Genomic DNA, 24735 nt, shown 5'->3' with positions numbered 1-24735 from the left:
CACGCTGTTCACGTTGATCACGAGCGTGGAAATTCCGAATTCCGAACTTACGCAACTTCTCGGAAAGAAAACCGGCCACGAACAAATTAGTTGTATCGTCGATTAGCATAAACGAGCGCACACGGAAAAGTTCAGTGCAATCTTGTCGACCGACGGTCGTATAAATTTCTCGGATGCTCGCGCAATACGTGCGTGCGCGCGCGCGTGTCGCCCGTGATAAGAATGTGAACATAAACGATAACGCGACCGGTCCCCGTCCCCGGGAAGCCGTAATTCGATGCACGATGATGACGTAACGCGTGACGAAGAAGCGTTAACGACTTTCGCCCAAAGCCGGAAACTCATGATTAACTGGTTTGCACAGTTTAGCGACGCCGAATACGCGTTTTGTCCCCGTTAAACGACATCGTCGTCGAATTTCTGACGCGAGATCATCGAAACGGAACAATTTCAGCGCGCCGCTTCTCGTCGGCGAGAACTCGGCGTTTCATTTATATATATTCTTCTCCTCCTTTATGTTTTCGACGGAACAAGAGAGAGAATTCCCCGATCGTTCCGCGGAGATTAACCCTTAGCACTCTAAACCATTCTGGACGTTGGCTACCAGCTACTCAGCGCCACTTTTCGGCAGAAGCGGGCATTTACAGACCCTCGTATTATTTAGTATGGTTTTGGAACTAACTAACATAATATAATCGCATAGATAGCGATTACAACAACAAAACAAAATTATAGAAAATAAAATATTGATTTTTTTGCAAATTTCTCGATTTCAGCCAAATTCAAATAAGTCCAATATCATTAATTACAATGATATTGTACCTATATATATTATAAGTCCAATATCATTAATTATAATGATATTGTACTTATATATATTATAAGTCCAATATTATTAATTATAATGATATTGTACTTATATGATAATTGTATATTGTACTTATATAATTATAATGATATTGGACTTATATGAATTTGGCTGAAATCGAGAAATTTGCAACAAAAATCAATATTTTATTTTTTATAATTTTGTTATTGTTTGTTTTATAATTTTGTTTCGTTGTTGTAATCGCTGTCAATGCGAACTCTTTCTCTCGTCGCCTTGTTGCTTGGACGATATCATTGTCACTGCTATCAAAACGATAGACTAACTGTAGAAGAAAACCTTCTACAGTTAGTCTTTCTAACATATCTGTACAAACGTCTATCCGGAGCTCATCTTCGCTGCTACTTGTGTCATGAGACTCACTCGTGTTCGAACGTTTTGCCATTGTTCTAATAAAAAATATGAATAAATACATAGGTTGAAAATTTCTAATTGTTATTACCAACTCACAAGATGATATTTACCAAAAAAACTTTTATCAAACAATTTATTTACCAAGAGAAGCATCACTTTTCCGATTTTCTCACTCGTTAGATCTATCTATACCGCTCGACGCTTCAAACCAGACTGAGTTCAGTTTTGAAAATCTTTTCCTCCAGATTTTATGATTATAAATCTCACTATAAAGTGCGTGCTATGTTCGCATACCGATCTTTCTTCTACGAACTTGCCTCATCGCTCTTTTCAAATGGCGCTTTTGAAGTGCTTGGACCGTCGTGAGCACGCCTCTTACATTCTCGTCAAAACCCGCTGACATTTCTTGTATATATCTCAGTAATTTTACTATATTTTGATTTGATTTCTTGTGCCATTTCAAGAGAAAACTTCAGGGAAACATGCATGTCTGAAAAAGTTGCGCTGAAATAACTCAATTCCCCGTAATCGCTAATAAACTTGAATGTCCCACGAGAGGGGACATCCGAGTGATATGCTAGAATTACGATGTCCCACGAGAGGGGACAGCGGAGTGCAAAGGGTTAAAGGTTTTCAAAGCCGGCAGCCTTCGTGGCGCAATTCAATGGTTCGCGAACGCGGCGTTCGGACGGAACCGAGCTCGTAAAAGGGTGTTTACGCTGCCTCCTGCAACGGTTATAACTACGCCGCGGATGTTTATGTAAATTCGCGAGTTTCCCCCGCACCGATTTATATAAAAAGAAAGGAAAAAAGAGCAAAGCAAATCAGCGCGCACGCTCGGCCGGCCGACGCCGCGAACCCGTATAAATGTCCGGCGAACCGCTGGACTTCATGCAAATTCGCGTTTCTTTTTTTACGCGGATCTCGAACAGGCTGACATTAGACGAGATTTCCTGCGCGGAGCGGTTATGTCAGTGGCAGGTACCAGTTTCAGAAACGTTCCACGGCACTCCTGACTCCGCGATTGCTTCGCGAATATCCTGGTTATGTCAAGTTGTGTCATTCTTTTTTTTTGCCATTTCTTCCCCAATTTTTTCGTTTCATCGACGGAGAAAAAATGCCGGAACACTTCTTCATTTCCCAGATTAAACACGAACTCTTCTTCTATTTTAATTTTATTTAATTTTAATTTATTCCCCCCTAAGTTAGTCAAATTTGTAATTAAAATTTTAAAAATTAATCTTTAATTCTAATCTTTATATTATTTTATATTAATTCTAATCTTTATATTATTTTATATTAATTTTATATTAATATTATATTAATATTAATTTTATATTATAAATATATTATAATATTAATTTTATATTAATTATTATTATTATATTAATATTATATTAATTTTGGTACACCCTGTGTTTTTTATAACTGTCGACAATCGTCAACTATAAAAGTGGAGCCCCCATCGTAATCCCCTCTTCCCAAATTGTCCGTTTTTGTTTACAAGCCGAAGAACAATTGGGGAGAATTCACCATATTCGATGTTCGTCAGGTAATATATGTCGTAATAGAGGTTTTTCAACTCCTGCAACAAAACCCCACCGTCCCGTGTTACACTATTCCCTTAACGAGAATCGCTATTAGTAATTCCAAGTGACTCGCAGTTACCGGAAGCAGCGTCGTTCAACGTCACGGCATAGATGAAAACATTTGAATAAATTTCCAACCGAGGGGGAACTGTTCGAACCGCGTTTTAGTGCTATATTAATTAATAAGGCACCATAATTGCTTAACCGGCGAGAACCTCTAGATTCTAGACAATAGAACGTTTCTATTCACAAGAAGACAGGCGCGCATGGATTCTTCCTCGCGCCATCGACACGCTTCTCTTTCCCGCTTTCCTTCTTTCATCCTTATCTGGAAATATTTGCCAGAATCGATGATACGATTGCTCGTCAATTGCCGTCAGCTCGGAATCAAATCGTGTTAGTTTCTTTGTGCGAGGGCAGTTAGGGTAAGCGTACGTATTACCGCGGTTACTCAATGAAGGCGAACTTTGACAGAGAAAACGATACCTTTTACGCCGATAAATTGACAACTCGAGCTACGCCTATTATTCTCTAACTCGAACATTTACTTTTCTCGAAATATCGGATCTCTGAAAGCACAGATTTCATTTTAAAAAATGAATCGAATGAAACGCGACTCGGGAAATTCAAATAAATGCGCGACTTCGAGAAGTTTTACACGGGACAGGGAAGAAGAGACAGACCGGTGTAACTGTAAACGCGTTTCAAATTCTGTTCCGACGATATTCCCCGTTTCGTCGAAGGCGCGACGAATTCATCGCGTACCGGGCAGCGTTCTTACCGAGGGAACAGTTAAGAGGTGAATTGCATTGTTCGAGTCTTAGGAACCGGGCTCCGGCCTAAATAATCCTTGCCGTTGGCCGGTGGATAATTTACGAGCGGAGAGGCGCGGATTATTTAGACCGCGGCAATTGCACGACCTAAATGATTCTTGCCGCGAGGACCGCCGGCCCGTTTCGGTCGTTCGCGGCAGGAATCGTCGCTGCGCCAGGGTGAGCGCAGGTATTACTGCGGTTTCTCAGCGAAGGCGAACTTCGACGGAGAAGACGAGACCTTTTACGCCGATAAATTGACAGCTCGAGCTACGCCTATTATTCTTGAACTCGAACATTTACTTTTCCCAAAATATCGGATCTCCGAAAGCACAGATTCCATCGAAAGCACGGTCTCGTTTCGTAAGACTCGACGTTTTCATAAGCTTCCGAATATCGAAAGTCAACGAACGAATTAAAACTGCGATTGCTGTTACTTGCACGTCATAAATTATCGATATTAAACACACAAGAAATCGTGAGATTCATTTCCAGAAGATTGCACGCTATAAAATGTCACATTTTATCGCTCTGATAAAATACCGCAGTATTTAGGGCGTCCGCGGTAATGCCCGCATTTACCCTTGCATTACGCAAGCAGCGACTCGGGCGGACACGGTGTGCCGCACACCCGTCATCGGCGGATCAACGGAATCGGCATTAATCATTGTCAATCAGCGTTACAGAAACGCTCTTAATCAAGAGGCCATTGAAACCGCAGGGCGCTCGCATAACAGGATAATAAGGTATTCGATTAGCCGTGGCTCGGGCAACGTAGGTGCACACCACCGTGTCCGATACTTGGAACGGTTCCATGACCAAGTGCACGCTGAATTATCGTCGTCATAAATGATTCGCGCGACCACGTGGAAACAATTGTTGCGTTAGAGCACGGTGTATCACGTGCGCGCCGACGCTTCGGGGATCACCCGCGAACGCGGCCCCCGATGTGCGGGGGCCCGTATGCTCGGCGGCAACGCGTTTGCATAGGCGAGCGCGTGTGTACACGCGCACGTACACACATACACACACACATATACAGGTAAACGAGGGCAGGTGTACGACAAAGGGACACGTTGTGCGTACCTCCTGCACGGGTCTTTACGCGTTCCACGACCTTTTGAGAGAGCGAGCGAGAGACAGAGAGAGAGAGAGAGAGAGAGAGAGAGAGAGAGAGAGAGAGAGAGAGAGAGAGAGAGAGAAATAAAGAAAGAGAGAGAAGAAGCAAGAAAGAGAGAGAGAGAGAGAGAGAGAGAGAGAGAGAGAGAGAGATGTCTTGACGAGGAGGGCATGCGGCGCGTCAATTTTTCGCAATCGGACACGGCGAAAGAGTTCGTGACACCATTCGGTATCCGGTTTCGTACTCTTTCCTCGATGTAGGCTACAAGGAAAAATTCGTGGTGTTGAGTAATACGGTTAAACGACCGTGTCGAAAGCCCGATTTAACAACTGCACCTGGATCGATCCTGCGCCATTTCGTCCCGACGGTTCGAGGCGACCACGGATTTCCTCTTGTCGAAATTAGAGAATTGTTCTCTGCTTCGTCATACTTCGACGAATCTGGCTCGCCATGACGGGGATAAGGACAAACGAATACAGTAAATTATTATTCTATGTTTGTATTATATATGCATAAAATATATTGTATATAAATTACATATAAATTATACTTATATTATATATACATAAAATATATATATATATATGTATATGTATATATTTTTTATACAGCGTGTCCCAAAATTATTGTACTAGCCAGAAATATATACATTACATTTATATTATATATATATATATATATATATATATATATATATATATATATATATATATATACATGTATATATTTAATTAATTTAAATAACGCGGACACGTGCGGATCGCGTCGTAAGAATAAAGTAGGAAAATGCACCGTGGAAAAATACGGGTCACCTCGCAACCTTCTTTTGCATAATAAGCTATCATTTTTGTAATAATATCCGATACCACGTGGCCGGGTGTTCGACAACCTATGTTTCAAGGTCGTTCACCGCGACACCACCACCGACAAAGATATATGTATATATCGTACAAATTGAATTTTCTCCCGATCGAATCATGAATTCCGTCGAGCACGACGAGACCGCGTTATCGATGTTAATGGAGCACCCGCGAGGTGTTATTAACGGGACAATTTCGCCGCGAAATTGATTGTAATAATTTCGCGAAGCTACGGAGAGAGAGTAGTTTAGTTCGCTACGCCTCTGCGACAGCGATTTTTCTACGCGTTTATATGTCTCCTTCGCCGGTCAATCCGATAAAACCGTGTTACTTTGTCCGAGCATGTATTTCTCTATAAAACAGGCCCGACACACACGGGGCTCGATCGGCAATTTGGTCGCGTTTGTTCGCAATATTTTACGTTTATGGAGTGCACCGGTCGCCAAGCGTATTAACCGCGAGAAGTATGTTAACTGCTCCGCGAACTGTTATTGCTGAAGTTTCCATTCGTCGCCGGGATTCTCCGTGAGAGATTCAACCCAGCACCGCGGCATGTCCGCGGATTTTCTTCGAACGTTTCGCCTCGTTGCAACGTTCTTTTCTTTTCTTTTCTTCGGGACATTGCATTGGTAGTTGCGTTAAATCGTTGCGCGAAAGTATTATATAGTGCTATATAGTGCTAAAGTACTATATAGTACTAAATATAAACTAAAGTACTATATAGTACTATATAGTACTAAATATAAACTAAAGTACTATATATAGTACACTATATAGTGCTAAAGTACTATATAGTACTAAATATAAACTAAAGTACTATATAGTGCTAAAGTACTATATAGTACTGCATACATGCACAATATATTTATATTTATATATTTATATTTATATATTTATATATTTATTAATATTTATATATTTATATTTATATTTATATTTATATTTATATTTATATTTATATTTATATTTATATTTATATTTATATTTATATTTATATTTATATTTATATTTATATTTATATTTATATTTATATTTATATTTATATTTATATTTATATTTATATTTATATTTATATTTATATTTATATTTATATTTATATTTATATTTATATTTATATTTATATTTATATTTATATTTATATTTATATTTATATTTATATTTATATTTATATTTATATTTATATTTATATTTATATTTATATTTATATTTATATTTATATTTATATTTATATTTATATTTATATTTATATTTATAGATATATTTTATGATATTTATATTTACATTTTATACATTTTATTTCTTATATTTGTCACAATTTATTCGACTGGACGTATCGTGTCGACGTAGCTACCGGTCGGTAGCTTCGGGAGAAGCCTTTGGTCGCTTCTTGAAACAATGCCGCCGCGACACGCCGCGTGACATACGGCTAACGACAGGAAAGGAATAAAATAGAGAATCGATATAGTGGCCAGATAACAATTTGCGTCATATAGCCGGGCGTCGCATTGTCCGATCGGTTTACACGATATTCGGAATTTACGGAGCCGCCGGCTGCAAAACTGGAAACTGCAACTCCCGCGCCCCGTAATGGAGCCAGCAAGCGTGTGCGCGCCCTTATCGAGCGCAGACTACAATAGCGCCTAAACGTTATTTCTTATTGCGTTCGAACGTTCTTTTCGATACTACGTTACGATGGTGATCGAGTGGGGCCGGCTAAGTGTACTACGGTAGGCGTATGGAACTCTTGCCACGGGAACAACTTTCTGCAAATTAATGTCGTAGAACTTTTGCACGCGCGCGCGCGCTTTCCGAGCTCGCTCGTTCCGGATCTAACGGGGGTCGAAATTTTCGTATGATCGACGACGCATGATCTCGGTTGTGCAAATGTCTTAGTTGTGCTCAGCTGATCGAGAAATTTTCGTCGATACGAAATACATATGTAGAGAATATAATGTATAAAATATAAATATATATATATATAGATATATACTTATATATTGTACTTGTACTTGTACTTGTACTTATACTTATACTTATATTTTATAGATATTTTATGATATTTATGTTTTCTAGATATTTATAGATATTTTATGATATTTATATTTTATAGATATTTATAGATATTTTATGATATTTATGTTTTCTAGATATTTATAGATATTTTATGATATTTATATTTTATAGATATTTATAGATATTTTATGATATTTATATTTTATAGATATTTATAGATATTTTATGATATTTATATTTTATAGATATTTATAGATATTTTATGATATTTATATTTTATAGATATTTATAGATATTTATAGATATTTTATGATATTTATATTTTATAGATATATTTACAGACATTTTATAATATTTATATATATATTTATATCTATAAAATATAAATATCGTAAAATATCTATAAATATCTATAAATATCTATAAAATATAAATATCATAAAATATCTATAAATATCTATAAATATCTATAAAATATAAATATCATAAAATATCTATAAATATCTAGAAAACATAAATATCATAAAATATCTATAAAATATAAGTATAAGTACAAGTACAAGTACAAGTACAAGTATAAGTATAATATCAATATATAAAATATAAATATAATATCAATATATAATATATAAATATAATATAACTATATAATATATAAATTCGTACGGTAACCAAATATATCGTACGCTTCTCTAAAATATCTTGACATTCGTCGGTCATAATTCTTGGAAGAACATTTTCCAATTTCTAGCGCGAACAACGCGAATAAAGTACAATTATCAAAACTATCTCCGGACTGCGAAAAATATTTTTAAAAAAGTATGAATTACGCCAAACGACTCGTACACGTTCGTGTGTCACGAATACACGTGTACATGACACAAGATCTTATTCATTTCGTCGAAATCTTATCTACCTCAACATATGTTCTGTCTCATTTTTATCGTTCGCTGTAAAAATGAATCTAAATTACAGATAAATTGACTTCTCCATTGTTAATGATCGTATTGATTAGCGAATGACGATTTGAAAAAATATCGACGGCATCCCGATAACGATAATATTTGCTACGCTATCTTATCATTCGTTTCCCTTCGGTTTTCCGCAGATTACTTTTTGTTTAGAATTGATATTCGATTATTATCTCCTCGCCGTGGTCACTGGATGCCGTTTTATTGCCACCAAATTGTTAACTCGGAGTTTTCTGATAACGTTCGAAACGCGCGCTTTCGTTCGACGCGCGAAAGAGTTCTGTTTGAAAGAGATTTTTACGAAGAAACATCGATAAACAATAATTTATATCGTGGATTCGGATGGAATTGCAACTGTCCACATTATGTGAAAATATATTTGTGTACACCGATCAAATCTGGGATCGAAGGCGCGTTTAGATACCACGCTACAGATTGCACAAAGCTGTAAACATTTCATATACCGGTCTAGTTAATTAATCGTTTCGCTAACCGAAGCCTCGCGTTTCTCTAATTGATTCGAGCCGTCGAGGTTGCACTGTATTTTAAGAGATTAATATCCTAGTTTTATATTCGGGGCCGTTTAAATATATTTATTTATTACATAGGAATTGAAATTAATTACCGAAGTACTATTTTATGTAGCATACGTTAAGGCGCTGGTTACTTGAGATAATATTTTCCGATACGTTAAAACTCATTGCCTCAAATTACGTTTTATACTCAGAATATATTCGTACTAATTGCTCTTGAAATAATATTTTCTGAAGAATATATTCAAACTAATTTTACTTGATACAATGTTCCATGTGGAATATATTAAAACTAGTTGCTTAAAATGGTATTTTCTGAAGAATATATTCAAACTAATTTAACCTTGATATAACGTTCCATGTGGAATATATTAAAATTAGTTACTTAAGATAGCATTTTCTGAAGAATATATTCAAACTAATTTAACCTTGATATAACGTTCCATGTGGAATATATTAAAACTAGTTACTTAAAATAGTATTTTCTGAAGAATATATTCAAACTAATTTAACCTTGATATAACGTTCCATGTGGAATATATTAAAACTAGTTACTTAAAATAATATTTTCTGAAGAACATATTCAAATTAATTTTACTAGATACAAAATGTTCCATGTGGAATATATTAAAACTAGTTACTCAGAATAATATTTTCTGAAGAATATTTTCAAACTAATTTTACTTGATACAACGTTCCATGTGGAATATATTAAAACTAGTTACTTAAAATAGTATTTTCTGAAGAATATATTCAAACTAATTTAACCTTGATATAACGTTCCATGTGGAATATATTAAAACTAGTTATTTAAAATAGTATTTTCTGAAGAATATATTCAAACTAATTTAACCTTGATATAACGTTCCATGTGGAATATATTAAAATTAGTTACTTAAAATAGCATTTTCTGAAGAATATATTCAAACTAATTTAACCTTGATATAACGTTCCATGTGGAATATATTAAAACTAGTTACTTAAAATAGTATTTTTTGAAGAATATATTCAAATTAATTTTACTAGATACAAAATGTTCCATGTGGAATATATTAAAACTAGTTACTCAGAATAATATTTTCTGAAGAATATTTTCAAACTAATTTTACTTGATACAACGTTCCACGTGGAATATATTAAAACTAGTTACTTAAAATAATATTTTCTGAAGAACATATTCAAACTAATTTCACTCGATACAACGTTCCACGTGGAATATATTGAAACTAGCTACTTAAAATAATATTTTCTAAAGAACATATTCAAACTAATTTCACTCGATACAATGTCCCACATGGAACATACTAAAACTAGTTAATCGAAATAATATGTTCCGTAAAATACATTCGAACAATCGCCTTTGCAATTCCCTCGAAAAAAAGAACAATACTATCTGTACGACGTATGAAAACTAGTTACTCAAAATAATATTTTCCGTACAATACACCGGAGGGAACTAACTCCATCAAACAATATTATCAGCGCAATCAATAAAAACGAATTTACTCGCGACAATAATATCTTCCCTTCTCGTCTCGAAACGATTGCTTCGTCGTGCGCACCGCCAACGGAATCTCGCATTGTCCGTCGCGAGTACAATCGCCGTAGACCGGAATAAGCTAGAAAGCTATTAACGATCCGCTCCTGAGCTTCCTATTCGCGGAGGAAGTATCGCCGCGCGATCTCTTTATCACGACCGCGGCGCGTTCGTTCGCGGAATCCAAACGTTTCTGGAAACAAGCTTCCCTCGTTATCACCGGTGGCATGGTAACCGTTAAACACCGGGCTGCCGGTTCCATTAGCCTGTTCCGCCAATAAACCCGTGAAAAATCGGGAATCCAGCGGTCCCCGGCCCGACATTTCCCGAGAAAATTGCTATCTCGGGATCGGCATAAAACGATCGCGACACGTGAAATATTTTCCTACGGCGGACGTCGTCGCGCGCGCGTTTTCAGAGCGTTTCAAAGGAAAACGAGGATCCGAAAAGAAAACACGCGGCGCGGCTCGGCTCGGCTCGGTCGTTCGAGGATCGGTCCCCGCGCGGGACTTGTCAACTTTTTCTCTTTCCCGGCGAGCTCGGCGAGCCAGTTCGACTCGAGCAACTTTTCCTGGGTCTCTCGGACGCGGCCCGAGTAATTAATAACGACTCCCCCCCTCCCCCCTCCTCTCGCCCTCCTCTCTGGCTACCCGTTTGTTACGCTTTCTTGGGCCCGGGTACTCTCTGCTATCCGCGCGCGCGCGCTCGTGCGCGCACCACAGAATTCCCGGGCGAAGATAAGACGGGGGGGCACGCACGAATCGGGACACATAAGTTTCACATTCCCGCGGCACTTCGGCCCGATGATTCCTGCCGTTTTCAGAACAGCCGTTTACGGAATCCGCGGCAACGTTCGTTCGACCGAACTCGTTGCTTGCTACCGGTAGCACAATTAGTTCTTGCTGCTCGTCGTAGATAGCCGACATATGGCCGGGCCCCCGATAAGATTCTCTTGGCACCGTTTACGCGGACTATCTAATAGCCTCTTGTCGCTCGCAGCTTTAGACCACGGCCGATGGTAAACGCTCTGTTCGATATCGCTTTATCGGCGATAACGGTTAAATTCCTAATTATTGGTAACTATGTGGACGATCCCTATCGCTTCCATCGTGCAGGGAGGGAAGGGGGGACGACGACGTACGATTCACCCGGCGTGACTATCTCCGCGTCGCGGCTCTAACAGGATTTAACGAGGGAATAAGTTGCTGTGAAACTGCCCGGTGAATATCTGTTAAACCCCCCTGTCGTACTTCGAACAGTTCGTGACGAGAATTTCTGGTATTAACTTTATTTATGTATCGACGGTAATATTCTGCCCGGTAAAATTGGAACAGAAATTCTAATCGCTTGTGGTCGATGATCAACCTTTTAGGCACGACACGCCACTATAGTGACTTTCGCGGATGTCATCTCTCTGAACGACACGCCACTATAGTGACTTTCGCGGATGTCATCTCTCTGAACGACGTACCACTATAGTGGCTTCCGCGGATGTCATCTCTCTGGACGACGCGCCGCTATAGTGGTTTACTCTAGTAGCTCACTCGGTCATCTTTTGAAGCAAATAATCGTCTTCGTATGCATTGTTCCACACTTCTTTTGACTTCACATCGATTTACAATATACAGACTTATCTTAACAATATAGCTGTTAACAATATAACTGTATCTTAACAATGTACAGACAGAATATACAGACACTCTGTACAGTACGTATCAGACTCTGCCGTCCAGAGAAATAGCCTCGCGCAGAATTCAGCCGTATCTGAAAGGTTAAGCGTTAATCGAGTAAATTTCGGCAGCCGATGAACACCGATTTTCTTTCGCTTCTGAGAAATCATTTTCAAGTCGAATAATTTCTAATTGTAGCGACTGTGGAGAATATGGTACGTCGAGGTTAAATTGTGGGTCATTAAGGGTGACTTCTGGACCAGGGGGTTGTTCTTCTCGCTTTCCTGGAGAATCGTTTTCGTTTAAATCGAAGCAGTTGTACGGTTCTAATGGCACATACTGCACGCATTTGGCGACGTTTCAAAGATACAAGCTAACTGTTTTATTTGTTTTTATGCAATTCGGGAAATGCATTATTATTCGAATATATTGGATTCGAAGATTCGAATTTATTGGATTCGAAGATTCGAATATATTGGATTCGAAGATTCGAATTTATTGGATTCGAAGATTCGAATATATTGGATTCGAAGATTCGAATATATTGGATTCGAAGATTCGAATATATTGGATTCGAAGATTCGAATATATTGGATTCGAAGATTCGAATATATTTGATTCGAAGATTCGAATTTATTGGATTCGAAGATTCGAATTTATTGGATTCGAAGATTCGAATATATTGGATTCGAAGATTCGAATATATTGGATTCGAAGATTCGAATTTATTGGATTCGAATATATTTGATTCGAAGATTCGAATATATTGTATTCGAAGATTCGAATTTATTGGATTCGAAGATTCGAACACGATCTTCGCGTGCGAATAAATTAACGCTCGATTATTTCGGTGCGGCTTCTAAACAAATGCTTATTCAATCAAATTGTATATTCGAATCTTCGAATCCAATATATTCGAATCTTCGAATATACAATTTGATTGAATAAGCATTTGTTTAGAAGCCGCACCGAAATAATCGGGCGTTAATTTATTCGCACGCGAAGATCGTGTTCGCCATACTCATTACACTGTTTCATCATAAAACAATGTTCTTTCGTCCGGATACACGAATTATCAAACTTTCCGACACGGCGTTTTTCCCCGTTGTTCAAGCGTTATCGTCCGAGGCGAAAATGCGCGGAGTTCTTCCATGTACAGTAATGTCTCTCTAATTGACGCACAATTTGTCCACAAAAATTGACAATTTAGGGAAAAGAGGAGATACGATTATTCGAGCCTTGCAGCTTGTTTTAATAGTTGTCGACAATTCGTGGCTATAAAAATGAACCGCAAGGATCGAACAATCGTCTCTCCTCTCCCCAAATTGTCCATTTTTGTGCACAATCCGAGCGTCAATTGGAGAGACATTACTGTATTTGGTTCGCATTAATAGATACATATTTGGCTTGCAATAATAGATATAATAATGTCTCCCTAACTGACGCTCAGATTGTACAATAATGTCTCTCTAACTAACGTTCAGATCGTGCAGAAAAATTGACAATTTGGGAAAAGGAGACACGATTATGCGAGCCTGGCAGCTCGTTTTTATAATCATTGACAATTCGTAACAATAAAAGTAAACCGCAAGGCTCGAACAATCGTCTCACCTCTCCCCAAATTGTCCATTTTTGTGCACAATCCGAGGAGCGTCAGTTAGGGAGACATTGCCGTATTTTTCGTGCCGCAGAATCTCCGAGCAGAATCCTGTCGGGACACACGCAGCGCGTTGCACGCATTCCCGCCGTGTGTGATCTACGGTTCACCGAGCCGCGTGCAGTTAGAAATAGTGGAAACGTGTCTCTCGGGTGGCTCCTTCTTATTTTAAGAGACGACGGCGTCACCGAGTGCCCGGAGTGACAGCATCTATCATTACAAACGCGATCTTATCGAGACCGTCCGGCACACAATGTCGTGCCGGTAGCCCGAACTGGGTTAAACACACATTCCCAATGCCGTGTGTACCGCTACTTGACACTATCGTTTCATCACGAAATCGGTGGATTAACTGTGAATTTTCCGGGCAACGGGTTGACAAATGTTCGCGGCGGCGCGGCGTTCGTGAGAAGAAAGCAGTCTGCGCGACGAGCCCGACTCGTTCCCGACGAACTTCGCGGTTATGCGACCCGTCGCGGAAGCCGTCGATTCCTCGAATCATCGAATCTTTCCGTCGAAAAGCTGCCCGTTGCGTTTCGAACACTCCGAATTACGGTAAATTCTTCCTAATTGACGCGAAGCTTGGGCACAAAAATGGACAATTGGAGAAGAGGAGATGCGCTTATTTTGAATTCGCTGCTGTTCGGCGAATGGTATTCATAGTTTTTATTCGCTCGTTTTATTCTGGCCTGGCCTCAAAATATTCCAAACGCCTTGAAATTTGAGAATATGTTCTTGCTTCCATTAAAATCACAATTTAAACAGCTAATGGTAGCTACTTTTTACGCGCGACGAGTATACTCGTCGTGGCACAAGATACCGTCGCTTCTCCGTGACGAGTATACTCGTCGTGACACAAAATACTGTCATTTCTTCATGACGAGTATACTCGTCGTGGCACGAAAAACTGCTATTTCTTCATGGCGAGTATACTCGTCACAGTACAAAATACTGACACTTCTTCATGGCCAATATATTCGTCATGGCACAAAATACTGCTATTTCTTCATGACGAGTATACTCGACGTGGCACAAAATATGTACCGCCAATTCTCCGCGACGAGTATACTCGTCATGGCACGAGATACCGTTAATTCTCCGCGACGAGTATACTCGTCATGTCACAAAATACCGCCAATTCTCCGCGACGAGTATACTCGTCGTGGCACAAAATACCACCATTTCTCTTGCGACGAGTATACTCGTCGTGGCACAAAACACCGCCAATTCTCCGCGACGAGTATGCTCGTCATGGCACGAGATACCGTCAATTCTCCGCGACGAGTATACTCGTCATGGCACAAGATACCGCCAATTCTCCGCGACGAGTATACTCGTCGTGGCACAAAATACCACCATTTCTCTTGCGACGAGTATACTCGTCGTGGCACAAAACACCGCCAATTCTCCGCGACGAGTATACTCGTCGAACACAGCTGACTGATTAATTTGTCGCCGACCCAAATTTCACGCGGCGAACGCGCATCGTTCGAGGATCGAGGATTGGGAGGGGGGGGGGGGCTGCATTCTTCGACGCGCGCGTAACAAATTAATGAGAAAATCGTCGCGACGACTCGATACCGTTTGATCGATGGATCGGTTTCGACGGCCATAGAAACGCCGAGGCGACGTGGAAATCGGCGCGGCAAACAGAGCGGAATGCGCGTAATGAAGCGTACGAAGCGCTATAAAAATATAGGAGGGGTCCCCCCCCCGGTTTTCGCAATCCGGACACGAATATGGAGCGAAAGTTTTTGCATTTGCGCCGGAGACGATTTACTGCGCAAGTCGAACGTGATCGTGAACTCTTTAGCGGGTTTTATTATCGCGGCTGCGGGCGCGAGATCGAGGAGCGGGCTTCTTTCTTACTTCTTCGGACGGATCTGTCGCGCCTCGTTCGAAACGCAGCCGATGCACCGATTAACACGTTCGTCAACAGCGACGTGCGAGTAATTACAGGCTCGGAGCAACTTTTTAGCGATGTTTAAACAAAAACTTGGCGACGTATCGTATTTGTATATCTCTATTTTCTATTTTTTTTTCGATTGTAGAAGTATACGGATACAGTTTTCCTCTTAGTTTTCGTTTATTAAATATTTGTAAAAGTGTAGAAGTTACTTTGAATTTGTAATTGTTTACGGCACTGTTGGTGACCTCCTTCAGCTGAGGATAGTCTGTATATTTAAGAAAAACTTAACAAAATACTATATTTGTATATTTCTATATTGGAAGTAACAGAATATACAAATATAATAAATAATATTATATATAATATATAATATTACATATAATAAATACTATTATATATAATATATAATATTACACATATAATAAATACTATTAAATATAATAAATAATATTATGTATAATACATAATATTACATATAATAAATAATATAACATATAATAAATAATATTACATATAATAAATAATATTATATATAATAAATAATATTGTATATAATAAATAAATAAATAATAGAAATATACAAATGCAATATTTTGTTACGTTTTCGTTTAGATACCGGCAGCAATGTAAAAGTTGCGTTGAGTCTACAATCACGCACACCACCGAATATTTATTGTATTTATCGTACTAAGTAGATCGTGTCCTCTTATAAAACGTAAGAAAAATGTCATTAAAGAGAAGCTGCAGTGGCTCGAGAATTAGATTTATTTGTCGTAACGAAGTTCGAGGAACAATTTACCAATGACAGACTTTCTTTACAAGAAAGTCGAGAAAGCGTCGACTTCTCGTAGGCACGTTGCTCAGTTTGATAACGCGATTATATAGAGAGCAGCGGAGTAATTTTGAACGATCGAGGGCACGGTTCGAACGATTTTCTTCTGCGTCGTTTCAATTAAACGTTAGCATTTCGATTAAAACACTTTTAAGTGCAAGCTGGCACATAATTTTATCTTATGTTCCATTCGAAAGTTTGTTTTGTTACAACGTAACGATTGTCGAAGATTCGATGGACGTGTAATTGCCTCAGTAATCGTCGATTTCAGTTATAGATGTCTCTCACTCCCATTTTTATGATATCCGTGAATGTTATATTATAAAATTATTATTATTATTATTAATAATTGGTTATTACTAATTATTGGTTATTATTATTATTATTAATCTGGTCGCTTTTCCTTGACTGCTGCATTCAATTTGTCCAGTTGCTAACATTCACGGATAATAAAAAATAACAATATTATTATTATTATTGTTGTTATTTTAGAGCTCGGCAGTTCTATTATTAACGACGGAAATGGATCGGAAAACTATTGGGTTGGCAACTAAGTAATTGCCGATTTCACAGTTATAGATGTCTCTCACTCCCATTTTTCTGATATTCGTAAATGTTATATTATAAAATTATTATTATTATTATTATTATTATTATGTTATTTTTTATTATCCGTGAATGTTAGCAACTGGACAAATCGAATGCAGCGGTCGAGGAAAAGCGACCAGAATTGGTCGATCGTAAAGGTGTCATTTTCCAGCAGGACAATGATAGGCCGCACACGTCTTTGTCCACTCGGCAAAAATTGATGGATATTGGTTGGGAATCGATGTTACACCCACCATATAGTCTTGATCTCGCGCCATCGGATTACCACTTATTTCGATCCCTGGACAACTCCCTTCGTGGTGAAACTTTTAACGATGACGACGCTGTAAAATCTCACTTAACTCAGTTTTTGGCCGAAAAGGATCGGACTTTCTACGAGCGTGGAATTTTCAAGATGTCAGAGAGGTGGCAAAAGGTCATCGAACAAAATGGAAAATACATTACAGATTAAACTTCGTTCCAAGTAAAACAAAATTGTTTATTTCATTGAACAAATCGGTAATTACTTAGTTGCCAACTCAATAGTTTCAGTAATTCCGGCAGTAAAAAAAAAGGATTTCCGTAGAATTTACAAATCGAAATGGAGATAAAAGGAAAAAATGGAATAAAAGAAGGATTTCCGAAGAATTTACGAAACGAAATGGAAATTAGCGTTCGCAAGTTTTCATCGACTTCGAGTATCGCGATGACTGCATAAGTTTGCAATGTAGATGGAACGACAACTATGGGAATATAAATATTATTTCTTCGATAAGGGCGCTGCTTTCTTTAGATGGAATGTCTCCGTGTCTCCGTTCGCACAGCGGAAAATTATGCGAATATCGTTTCGTCTCGTTCTCCATTCATTTGATCCTAAAAGCGTGTTAAATTCACGGACAATAATTTTGGAAAGATTTTAGAAAGTTCGAAGGAGGAAGAAGGAAATTAAGAACAATCTTATAATAGTTCTGAATACTTATTTTGTTTATTTTCGTTAGAAACGCGGCTGCGAAAAGTTTCTTACTTCGTAGCAAAAATTTCAACGCAAGTTTCACTTTACTGAACGCTACAATCCAATTAAAAAAGAAAGAAAGAAACGGAAAGATTGATTAATTAACTGAACACAAGTGTACATATAACACTAATACATAATGAAAACGATAAGTAACGAATCTTCAGGATCTTCTTTATATTTTTCTTGCAAAACTGTATCACTGGTAGAGGAAGAAATTAATGCGCATGCTTAATGGATGACTAATTACAAGCCACTGCGCCATAATAACTGAATAAAACATGAGAGATCAAATGGTATATAAACCACCTGCGCAAGTTTTATCGTATTATTTCCCCGCTAAATCAACTTCCTGTCTCGGTAATCATTAGACTACAGATTTTCAATATCCAGTTTTCAATCGTTAGATTTAATTTGTAATATATACTTGTCATTGACCGTACAAAAAAAATTTAGATCGAAACCACGCGCAAGATTTATGCGTTCTTCTTACGCGCTCTTCTGACTGAAAATTCGTGCTTATTATTTCCTTCTGCTTGGGCTGCGCGGTGAATTTCGTAAAAAATATAGACGTAACAGTAATTATTAATTAATTACCATTATAATTACATATATTATTATTATAGTAATATATATATATATATATATATATATATATATATATATATATATATATACTATATTAATATATTAATAATTACTATAATAATATATATATATATATATATATATATATATATATATATATTATTATAGTATACATATTATTAATTAGTACCAGTGGTACAGTCGATCAGCGCACGATAAATACCCGTAAGAGTAATCGATTTAATTATACTCTGCTGGAGCCATTTTTTTGTTTCAGATACTAAACAATTTTGTTTAAATATGATATCAATCTTTTTAGATACGATATTAAATTATTAAAACGTGGCATACATTTTTTTTTTATATGCGATACACATTTTGGAAAGCGTGATGTCATTTGACATCATTTGACATCCAAGATATGACATTACGTTTTTGAAACGTGATATCAAATTCTTAAAATATGATATTGGCTTTTTGAAATATGTTAATTTTTTAAAGCATGAAAGTAAAGTGTGATAAACTTTTAAAATATCTTATTGACTTTTTCAAATGATATCATCATTGTAAAATGCGATATCGTTACATAAAAATACGATATTAGTTTTTTAAAATATGATATTCGTTTCATAAAATATGATACTAATTTTTTCAAACGACATCATCATTGCAAAATGCGATAACGTTTCCCAAAAATACGATATTAATTGTTTGAAATACGATATTCGTTTCTTAAAATATGATACTAATTTTTTCAAACGACACCATCATCGCAAAATGCGATAACATTTCTTCAAAATACGATATTAACTTTTTGAAATACGATATTCGTTTCTTAAAATATGATACTAATTTTTCCAAACGACATCATCATTGTAAAATGCGATAACGTTTCCTAAAAATACGATATTAATTTCTCGAAACACGATATTCCTTTCTTAAAATATGATATTAATTTTTTTAAACGCGACATTAATTTCTCAAAGGGATACTAATATTATTCCTTTAAACCACGGCGAAGTATTTTCCCGGTCGCACTCTAATAATTATAATCCCAGGTCGCGGCTGGCAGGTAACGTTAAGACGGACGGATGTCCGGATAATCTCGTTTCCAGGTAAAATAGTTCGGCGGATTTCGTTCGCGTCCGCCGGCCGAAAAAAGTTTCATTTCCGATCCAATTAGTCCCGCGCATGTACAGCTTTATCCGCTGGACCGCTGTTAGGTAGGACATTTCAGAAACGCGCGCGCTCATCGACCGGCATCGAGACAACGATTTATCTCGATCACGAGAGGAGCGGCCATATCCTTCGCTTCGACGTCGCGCCGGTATTATTGCTGTTCGGGCCGAGGAGTTCATACAGTCACGTATTCGCTATCAAATAGATCGATTCCGTGTCGGTACGATCCACTTAAAATACCTCTAATGCAAATCAGGCTTAATGTTCGTACGATTACCTTCCTTGCTGGGACCACGGAGAGGGAGAGAGAGAGAGAGAGAGAGAGAGAGAGAGAGAGAGAGAGAGAGAGAGCGAGAGAGGAGAGCGCGAGAGACAGGGCGCGAGAGACAGAGCGCGCGAGAGACGGAGCGTGCGAGAGACAGAGCGCGCGAGAGAGAGAGCGCGAGAGAGAGCGCGAAATAGGAGAGCGAGAGAGAGAGCGCGAGATAGGAGAGCGCGAGATAGGAGAGCGCGAGATAGGAGAGCGCGAGGTAGGAGAGCGCGAGAGAGGAGAGCGCGAGATAGGAGAGCGCGCGAGAGAGAGAGAGAGAGCGCGCGAGATACAAGAGCGCGACAGAAAGAGAGCGCACGAGAGAAGAGAGAGGAGAGCGCGCGAGAGGAAGAGAGCGCGAGAGGAAGAGAGCGCGAGAGGAAGAGAGCGCGCGAGAGAGAGAGAGAGCGAGAGAGAGAGAGCGTAGACGGAACGAATATCGGAGGGCGGGCCGAGCATTCTGAATATTCATTCATTAACGTGCTTCCCCGTAATTTGATTACGTTACACTCTATCGATCGTGTCCGATCAATTTATCTTACATCACGCGTGTCCCCGCTTTTTGTCGTCATCATGCTTCTTTTTACGACGATTCGAACGAGCTCCCGCTTGTTCCACAGGACGTCGTCCCTCATCGCGCTGGAATTACCGAATCGGTTAACCAGCTGGCTGCGTTCGACGAGTATACTCGTCGCGGAGAAGTCGCCAGCAATTTTGACGAGTATACTCGTCGCGCGCGAAACAGTAGCGCGGCTATTTAAATCGTAATTTCAGTGAAAATGAAAACGTATTCTCGAATTTCAAGCAGAACTGCTTGAGGAGAAAAATCACTCGAACGTGTGGCATTGACCTTTTGCAACCGGCGTGCCGGTCGTCGTCGCGAGTCGCCGAGAATCTTACCGGGGGTCTAGTCTTTTTTAGTCCGGAAATTCCCCGAAATTCTGGGCCCGGTTTTATCGTCGTCGACGACGACGACGACAACGGGCGTTGTCGACCCGGATCGGAATCAACGGCTGGAAGGAACACGTTGCACACAGCGCCGAGAGGAGCGAGCGGGGGCGGGGAGGGAGGGTGGCACTAACAACGACCTAGGAATTTAACCCTTTGCACTCCGCTGTCCCCTTTCGTGGGACATCGTAATTCTAGCATATCACTCGGATGTCCCCTCTCGTGGGACATTCAAGTTTATTAGCGATTACGGGGAATTGAGTTATTTCAGCGCAACTTTTTCAGACATGCATATTTCCCTGAAGTTTTCTCTTGAAATGGCGCAAGAAATCAAATCAAAATATGGTAAAATTACTAAGATATATACAAGAAATGTCAGCGGGTTTTGACGAGAACGTGAGAGGCGTGCTCACGACGGTCTAAGCACTTCAAAAGCGCCATTTGAAAAGAGCGATGAGGCAAGTTCGTAGAAGAAAGATCGGTATGCGAACATAGCACACACTCTATAGTGAGATTTATAATCATAAAATCTGGAGGAAAAGATTTTCAAAGCTGAACTCGGTCTGGTTCGAAGCGTCGAGCGGTATAGATAGATCTAACGAGTGAGAAAATCGGAAAAGTGATGCTTCTCTTGGTAAATAAATTGTTTGGTAAAAGTTTTTTCGGTAAATATCATCTTGTGAGTTGGTAATAACAATTAGAAATTTTCAACCCATGTATTTATTCATATTTTTTATTAGAACAATGGCAAAACGTTCGAACACGAGTGAGTCTCATGACACAAGTAGCAGCGAAGATGTGCTCCAGATAGACGTTTGTACAGATATGTTAGAAAGACTAACTGTAGAAGGTTTTCTTCTACAGTTAGTCTATCGTTTTGATAGCAGTGACAGTGATATCGTCCAAGCAACAAGGCGACGAGAGAAAGAGTTCGCATAGACAGCGATTACAACAACGAAACAAAATTATAAAACAAACAATAACAAAATTATAAAAAATAAAATATTGATTTTTGTTGCAAATTTCTCGATTTCAGCCAAATTCATATAAGTCCAATATCATTATAATTATATAAGTACAATATACAATTATCATATAAGTACAATATCGTTATAATTAATGATATTGGACTTATAATATATATAAGTACAATATCGTTATAATTAATGATATTGGACTTATAATATATATAAGTACAATATCATTATAATTAATGATATTGGACTTATAATATATATAGGTACAATATCATTGTAATTAATGATATTGGACTTATTTGAATTTGGCTGAAATCGAGAAATTTGCAAAAAAATCAATATTTTATTTTCTATAATTTTGTTTTGTTGTTGTAATCGCTATCTATGCGATTATATTATGTTAGTTAGTTCCAAAACCATACTAAACAATACGAGGGTCTGTAAATGCCCGTTTCTGCCGAAAAGTGGCGCTGAGTAGCCGGTAGCCAACGTCCAGAATGGTTCGGAGTGCTAAGGGTTGAGATAGGCGTAAGCGACGTGAGCTTACGTAAGCTTTACCTTTATGTCAGAAGGAACCAGGAAGCGTGTCGCGGGGCCGTGCGGTAATGTAATCGTAATAACATGTGCATGCACAGACGGTGGAAAGCCGTTCGGAGCGCCGCGGAACGAATAAGACGCAAAAGTTGAGAAGAGGAAGAGGCCGCGCCGGCCTGCGTCGAACACGGCCGATTAAACTAGCCGCGGATCCGGTCGATTATTTTCGCGTTTCCAACGATTTCCACGATGCCTCGCGACGCCGAGAAATTGATGATAGATCGGGCCGACGCCGAGATCGTTTCAGAGCTGTCGTATCGCGCTGCCCGAGACGACGCGCGGGCGTTAATCGCGACGATCCGGCGCAGAAATTACGGTAAATCGGCCGGGAGCAGCCGGAAATCGGCGGGAATTAAAATGTAATTCGCGCTCACGGTTCTGCGTTTAGAACCCCGCGCGAGATTGGATTACGGATTGCTCCGGGGGGGGGGGGGGGGGAACAGCTGCCGCGAAGTTACAGTAAATTCGCCCTAATCGACGCTCGGTTTCTCCACGAAAATGGACAATTTGGGAGGAGGAGACGCGATCATTCGAGAGTCTTGCGACTCGTTTTTTATGGTTACCGATCGACGACCACTGGAAAAACAGTGAGAGTTATTAAGGGAGGGGGAATTAAGTTGTTAGGGGAGTTGCAAAAAAATTTGTATTTTTATTTATTATTATATATATTATATATATACACAATATTAAAAAATTTATTATTATTTAATGTTAATATATATTTTTTAATATTGTATTTTATATACTATATAATATATATTATTATTATATTATATATATATATATACACACTGTTAAAACATTTATTATTATTTAATATTAATATATATTTTTTAATATTGTATTTTATATACTATATAATATATATTATTATTATATTATATATATACACACTGTTAAAACATTTATTATTATTTAATATTAATATATATTTTTTAATATTGTATTTTATATACTATATAATATATATTATTATTATATTATGTATATACACACTATTAAAAGATATATATTAATATTAAATTACAATATTACCATATATATACATATGTACATATTATATGTATTATATATATATTATATTTTTTATTTATTATTATAGTTCTCATTTTGTGTTAATATTGTATTTTCGCTTTGTGTTTCGATTTGACTGTCGCATCGTTGTTGTCGAAAAAGAATTTCGTTCTGTAAGGGCGGTCGAAGACGAAATAAAAGGAAAAACCATAAAAAGAACGAAATAAAAAAGCAGCGCTTCTACGAGCACAAGATTTCGATGCTACCAGAAAAAAGTGCCAAGCCTTGGACGAGTTTAGAGCAGCGCTCTCCGTCACTTTGACACAGTATAAATCGACATTTGAATTCGTTCGAGTTCCAATGAAAAAGAAAAGCTGCGAAAAATACCGCAAGAGATTCCGATCGTGTGTACTTCTTTTTTTTCTTTTTCTTATCAAACGAAACGCCCGCAACGTTTTCTTCCGCGAATGGTCGTTGCGCCGCCGTCGCGCGGATAAAATACGTAGCGAGACTCGAAAAAAATCCGCTCGAACGAGTGGCCGGGTAAAGAAACTAGATCGATCGTATCCTCTACGGAGGCGACTTTATACTTTCAATAATAATTGTAAAATATAAACTGAAACCGGTCGCCGTCTGAGTGGCGCATGCCGGAAATTGATTTAATGTTAATATCGAAATTCAAGCCGGGAAAAAAATATCCGGGAGAACCTTACGCATCCGGTGCTAGGAGAATCGCTCTTTACCGTGTCTCCGATGTTAACAATTCGATAGGGAACGAGCCG

The 24735-nt window shown here is 38.4% G+C and overlaps 1 protein-coding gene across 2 annotated transcripts in view; it reads right to left on the bottom strand.

Moving 5' to 3' along the window:
- The window catches only part of LOC117217920 (uncharacterized), a 109082-nt gene that overhangs the window by 25778 nt on the left and 58569 nt on the right, over window positions 1-24735 (bottom strand). The window lies entirely within an intron of this gene.

Source organism: Megalopta genalis, chromosome 1 (genome assembly GCF_051020955.1).
Source record: "Megalopta genalis isolate 19385.01 chromosome 1, iyMegGena1_principal, whole genome shotgun sequence".
Classification (NCBI taxonomy): Eukaryota; Metazoa; Arthropoda; class Insecta; order Hymenoptera; family Halictidae; genus Megalopta; species Megalopta genalis.
Note: the sequence above shows the minus strand (reverse complement) of the source record. Positions and strands in the feature narration are given on the sequence as shown.